Below are 6,679 nucleotides of genomic sequence, written 5' to 3' on the forward strand. Positions count from 1 at the left end.
TGATACGTCTCAAACGTATCTATAATTTCTTATGTTCCATGCTACTTTTATGATGATACTCACATGTTTTATACACATTATATGTCATATTTCTGCATTTTCCGGCACTAACCTATTGAGGAGATGCCAAAGAGCCAGTTGCTGTTTTCTGCTGTTTTTGGTTTCAGAAATCCTACAAAGGAAATATTCTCGAAATTGGACGAAATCAACGCCCAGGGTCTTATTTTTCCACGAAGCTTCCAGAAGACCGAGGGAGACACGAAGTGGGGCCACGAGGTGGCGATACACTAGGGCGGCGCGGCCCAGGCCCTGGCCGCGCGGCCCTAACGTGTGGGCCCCTCGTGATGCCCCGACTCTGCCCTTCCGCCTACTTAAAGCCTTCATCGCGAATACCCCAGTACCGAGAGCCACGATACGGAAAACCTTCCAGAGACGCCGCCGCCGCCAATCCCATCTCGGGGGATTCAGGAGATCGCCTCCGGCACCCTACCGAAGAGGGGAATCATCTCCCGAAGGGCTCTTCATCGCCATGATCGCCTCCGGATCGATGTGTGAGTAGTCCACCCCTGGACTATGGGTCCATAGCAGTAGCTAGATGGTTGTCTTCTCCTCATTGTGCTATCATGTTAGATCTTGTGAGCTGCCTATCATGATCAAGATCATCTATTTGTAATGCTACATGTTGTGTTTGTTGGGATCCGATGAATATTGAATACTATGTCAAGTTGATTATCAATCTATCATATATGTTGTTTATGTTCTTGCATGCTCTCCGTTGCTAGTAGAGGCTCTGGCCAAGTTGATACTTGTGACTCCAAGAGGGAGTATTTATGCTCGATAGTGGGTTCATGCCTCCATTGAATCCGGGACGATGACGAAAAGTTCTAAGGTTGTGGATGTGCTGTTGCCACTAGGGATAAAACATCGATGCTTTGTCTAAGGATATTTGTGTTGATTAAATTACGCACCATACTTAATGCAATTGTCTGTTATTTGCAACTTAATACTGGAAGGGGTTCGGATGATAACCTGAAGGTGGACTTTTTAGGCATAGATGCATGCTGGATAGCGGTCTATGTACTTTGTCGTAATGCCCTGATTAAATCTCATGGTACTCATCATGATATATGTATGTGCATTGTTATGCCTTCTTTATTTGTCAATTGCCCAACTGTAATTTGTTCACCCAACATGCTATATATTTTATGGGAGAGACACCACTAGTGAGCTATGGACCCCGGTCCATTCTTTACATCTGAAATACAATCTACTGCAATTGTTCTTTACTGTTCTTCGCAAACAAATATCATCATCCACACTATACATCTAATCCTTTGTTTACAGCAAGCCGGTGAGATTGACAACCTCACTGTTACATTGGGACAAAGTACTTTGATTGTGTTGTGCAGGTTCCACGTTGGCGCCAGAATCCCTGGTGTTGCGCCGCACTACACTCCGTCACCAACAACCTTCACGTGTTCCTTGACTCCTACTGGTTCGATAACCTTGGTTTCATACTGAGGGAAAACTCGTTGCTGTACGCATCAACACCTTCCTCTTGGGGTTCCCAATGGACGTGTGTCAACTGCACGCCAGCAAGGATTTTTCTGGCGCCGTTGCCGGGGAGATCAAGACACGCTGCAAGGGGAGTCTCCCACATCCAATCTATTTACTTTGTTTTTTGTCTTGCTTTACTTTACTTTATTTACTGCTTTGTTTGCTCTTATATCAAAAACACAAATAAATTAGTTGCTAGTTTTACTTTATTTACTGTCTTGTTCTCTATATCAAAAAAACAAAAAAATTAGTTACTTGCATTTACTTTATTTATCTTTGTTTATTTCATCATGTTGCCTCCTAAGTTCACTCTGGAAAAAATACCGGTAGGACAAGGGTCTGTCATTGGAAGAGATAATATAGAAGAATTTTTCACCCATGTTAGTATGGATGAAGATTTTGAAGATATACCATTATTAAAAGTTGCTCCTACTTATGAAAGTGCTTACTGCTCGTTTAGTACACATGTTGGAAACTAGATTTGTTAATCTCAATCCCATAATGCAACATATATTTCTTACACTTTCTGATATGGAGATGGGAGAAAAGAGAGATTTTGTTTTAAAAGTCCTTGTTAGAGAATTTGAAGATATAGGTAAAGAAGCTAGAAAAGTTTTTATTAAGCATAAGAGGTTTGGTGTGTTCACTGATTTTAAAAGAACGCTTGAAAAGATGGACATGGATATAATAAAGTACACTAATAATGTTAATGATGGTGGGGAGATTAAAGTACCGATACATAGCAAGCTCCTAGGAATGCATGAAGCTCTAGAAAATAACTATGCTTGGCTTGTTCCTGAAAATTTGTTTGAGGAGAATAGTAAGCCTAAAAGCGTACAAAGAGGAGTTACTTATGTTGACCAGATACAATGCATTGTTGAGGAAACTCCCAACGCCCCTGGTAAGAATGTCAATGCTTCATCTCTTGATAATACTTGATTCACACTTTCTGCGCCTAGCTGAAAGGCGTTAAAGAAAAGCGCTTATGGGAGACAACCCATTATTTTACTTCTGCACTTTTGTTTTATATTTAAGTCTTGGAAGTTGTTACTACTGTAGCAACCTCTCCTTATCTTTATTTTATTGCATTGTTGTGCCAAGTAAAGTCTTTGATAGTATAGTCAATACTAGATTTGGATTACTGCGCAGGAACAGATTTCTTCTTTGTCACGAAATTGAGCCACCCCGTCTGTAGAAAATTTAGAAAAATCTGCCAATTTACGTGCGTGATCCTCAGATATTTACTCAACTTTCATTCAATTTGAGAATTTTCATCTGAGCAAGTTTGGTGCCTCTAAAAATTCGTCTTTACGGACTGTTCTGTTTTGACAGATTGTGCCTTTTATTTCGCATTGCCTGTTTTGCTATGTTTGATGGATTTCTTTGTTCCATTAACTTTCAGTAGCTTTGTGCAATGTCCAGAATTGTTAAGAATGATTATGTCACCTCTGAATATATGAATTTTCAATTATGCACTAACCCTCTAATGAGATTGTTTTGAGTTTGGTGTGGAGGAAGTTTTCAAGGGTCAAGAGAGGAAGATGATACAATATGATGAAGAAGAGTGAAAGGTCTAAGCTTGGGGATGCCCCCGTGGTTCATCCCTGCATATTTTAAGAAGACTCAACCATCTAAGCTTGGGGATGCTTGAGGCATCCCTTCTTCATCGACAACTTATCAGGTCACCTCTAGTGAAACTATATTTTTATTCCGTCACATCTTATGTGCTTTACTTAGAGCGTCTGTTTGTTTTTATTTTTGTTTTTGTTTGAATAAATCGGATCCTAGCATTCTTTGTTTGGGAGAGAGACACGCTCCGCTGTTTCGTATGAACACATGTGTTCTTAGCTTTATTCTTAATGTTCATTGCGAAGGTTGGACTACTTCATTCATTGTTATATGGTTGGAAACAGAAAATGCTGCATGTGGTAAATGGTATAATGTCTTGAATAATGTGATACTTGGCAATTGTTGTGCTCATATAGATCATGTTTAAGCTCTTGCATCATGTACTTTGCACCCATTAATGAATAACTACATAGAGCTTGTTAACATTTGGTTTGCATGATTGGTTTCTCTAGAGTCTAGATATTTTCTGGTTAAGGTGTTTGAACAACAAGGAGACAATGTAAAGTCTTATAATACTTGCAATATGTTCATATGTGAGCTTTGCTGCACCTTTTATACTTGAGTTTGCTTCAAACAACCTTGCTAGCCTAGCCTTGTATTGAGAGGAATTCTTCTCGTGCATCCAAATCCTTGAACCAAAAACTATGCCATTTGTGTCCACCATACCTACCTACTACATGGTATTTCTCTGCCATTCCAAAGTAAATTACTTGAGTGCTACCTTTAAAATTCTATCTTTGCCTTTGCAATATATAGCTCATGGGAAAATAGCCTTAAAACTATTGTGGTGAAGAATATGTACTTATGTGTCTTATTTCTTAATAAGTTGCTTGTTGAGCGGTAACCATGTTTCTGGCGACGCCATCAACTTTTACACCTTTGTTGAATATCATGTGAGTTGCTATGCATGTTCGTCTTGTCTGAAGTAAGGGCAATTTTCATGATCAAATGGTTTGAGTATGCATATTGTTAGAGAAGAACATTGGGCCACTAACTAAAGCCATGATTCATGGTGGAAGTTTCAGTTTTGACAATTAATCCTCAATCTCTTATGAGAATTTTAACTGTTGTTGAATGCTTATGCATTAAAGAGGAGTCCATTATCTGTTGTCTATGTTGTCCCGGTATGGATGTCTAAGTTGAGAATAATCAAAAGCGAGAAATCCAATGCGAACTTTCTCCTTAGACCTTTGTACGGGCGGCATAGAGGTACCCCTTTGTGACACTTGGTTGAAACATATGCTATGCAATGATAATCCATGTTAATCCAAGCTAATTAGGACAAGGTGCGAGCACTATTGGTAAACTATGCATGAGGCTTGCAACTTATAGGATATCTTATACATAACACATATGCTTTATTACTACCTTTGAAAAAATTGTTTCTATGTTTTCAAAATGAAAAGCTCTAGCACAAAAATAGTAATCCATGCTTCCCTCTGCGAAGGGCCATTCTTCTACTTTATTGTTGTGTCAGTTTACCTACTTCCTTCTATCTTAGAAGCAAATACTTGTATCAACTGTGTGCATTGATTCTTACATGTTTACCTATTGCACTTGTTATATTACTTTGTGTTGACAATTATCCATGAGATAAATATGTTGAAGTTGAAAGCAACCGCTGAAACTTATATCTTCCTTTGTGTTGCTTCAATGCCTTTACTTTGAATCTATTGCTTTATGAGTAAATCTTATGCAAGTCTTATTGATGCTTGTCTTGAAAGTATTATTCATGAAAAGTATTTTCTATATGATTCATTTGTTTACTCATTATCTTCATCATTGCTTCGAATCGCTGCATTCATCTCATATGCTTTACAATAGTATTGATCAAGATTATGATAGCATGTCACTTCAGAAATTATCTTTGTTATCGTTTACCTACTCGAGGGCGAGTAGGAACTAAGCTTGGGGATGCTTGATACGTCTCAAACGTATCTATAATTTCTTATGTTCCTTGCTACTTTTATGATGATACTCACATGTTTTATACACATTATATGTCATATTTATGCATTTTCCGGCACTAATACAAAGGAAATATTCTCGGAATTGGACGAAATCAACGCCCAGGGTCTTATTTTTCCACGAAGCTTCCAGAAGACCGAGGGAGACACGAAGTGGGGCCACGAGGTGGCGACACACTAGGGCGGCGCGGCCCAGGCCCTGGACGCGCGGCCCTAGCGTGTGGGCCCCTCGTGACGCCCCCGACTCTGCCCTTCCGCCTACTTAAAGCCTTCTTCGCGAATACCCCAGTACCGAGAGCCACGATACGGAAAACCTTCCAGAGACGCCGCCGCCGCCAATCCCATCTCGGGGGATTCAGGAGATCGCCTCCGGCACCCTGCCGGAGAGGGGAATCATCTCCCAGAGGGCTCTTCATCACCATGATCGCCTCCGGATCGATGTGTGAGTAGTCCACCCCTGGACTATGGGTCCATAGCAGTAGCTAGTGTGTTGTCTTCTCCTCATTGTGCTATCATGTTAGATCTTGTGAGCTGCCTATCATGATCAAGATCATCTATTTGTAATGCTACATGTTGTGTTTGTTGGGATCCGATGAATATTGAATACTATGTCAAGTTGATTATCAATCTATCATATATGTTGTTTATGTTCTTGCATGCTCTCCGTAGAGGCTCTGGCTAAGTTGATACTTGTGACTCTGATAACCCACAAGTATAGGGGATCGCAGCAGTCTTCGCGGGTAGTAAAACCCAATTTATTGATTCGACACAAGGGGAGACAAAGAATACTTGAAAGCCTTAACAGCGGAGTTGTCAATTCAGCTGCACCTGGAAACGGACTTGCTCGCAAGAGTTTATCGGTAGTAACGGTTTTATGGCGATACAGTAGTGAAATAACAGCGGCGAGAGTAACGAGAGACGAGCAGTAGTGATTATAGTAAACAGCGGGATTAAAATATCGTAGGCACGGGGACGGATAACGGGCGTTGCATGGATGAGAGAAACTCATGTAACAATCAAGCGGGGCATTTGCGAGATAATAATAAAACGGTGTCTAAGTACAAAGCAATCAATAGACATGTGTTCCAATTATAGTCGTACGTGCTCGCAATGAGAAACTTGCACAACATCTTTTGTCCTACCAGCCGGTGGCAGCCGGGCCTCAAGGGAATCTCTTGGATATTAAGGTACTCCTTTTAATAGAGTACCGGAGCAAAGCATTAACACTCCGTGAACACATGTGATCCTCACATCACTACCATCCCCTCCGGTTGTCCCGATTTCTGTCACTTCGGGGCCATTGGTTCCGGACAGCGACATGTGTATACAAGTTGCAGGTAAGACCATAAACAATGAATATCATGATGAAATAATAACATGTTCAGATCTGAGATCATGGCACTCGGGCCCTAGTGACAAGCATTAAGCATAACAAGTTGCAACAATATCATCAAAGTACCAATTACGGACACTAGGCACTATGCCCTAACAATCTTACACTATTACATGACCAATCTCATCCAATC

This window comes from Lolium rigidum, chromosome 3, assembly GCF_022539505.1.
Source record: "Lolium rigidum isolate FL_2022 chromosome 3, APGP_CSIRO_Lrig_0.1, whole genome shotgun sequence".
Taxonomy (NCBI): Eukaryota; Viridiplantae; Streptophyta; class Magnoliopsida; order Poales; family Poaceae; genus Lolium; species Lolium rigidum.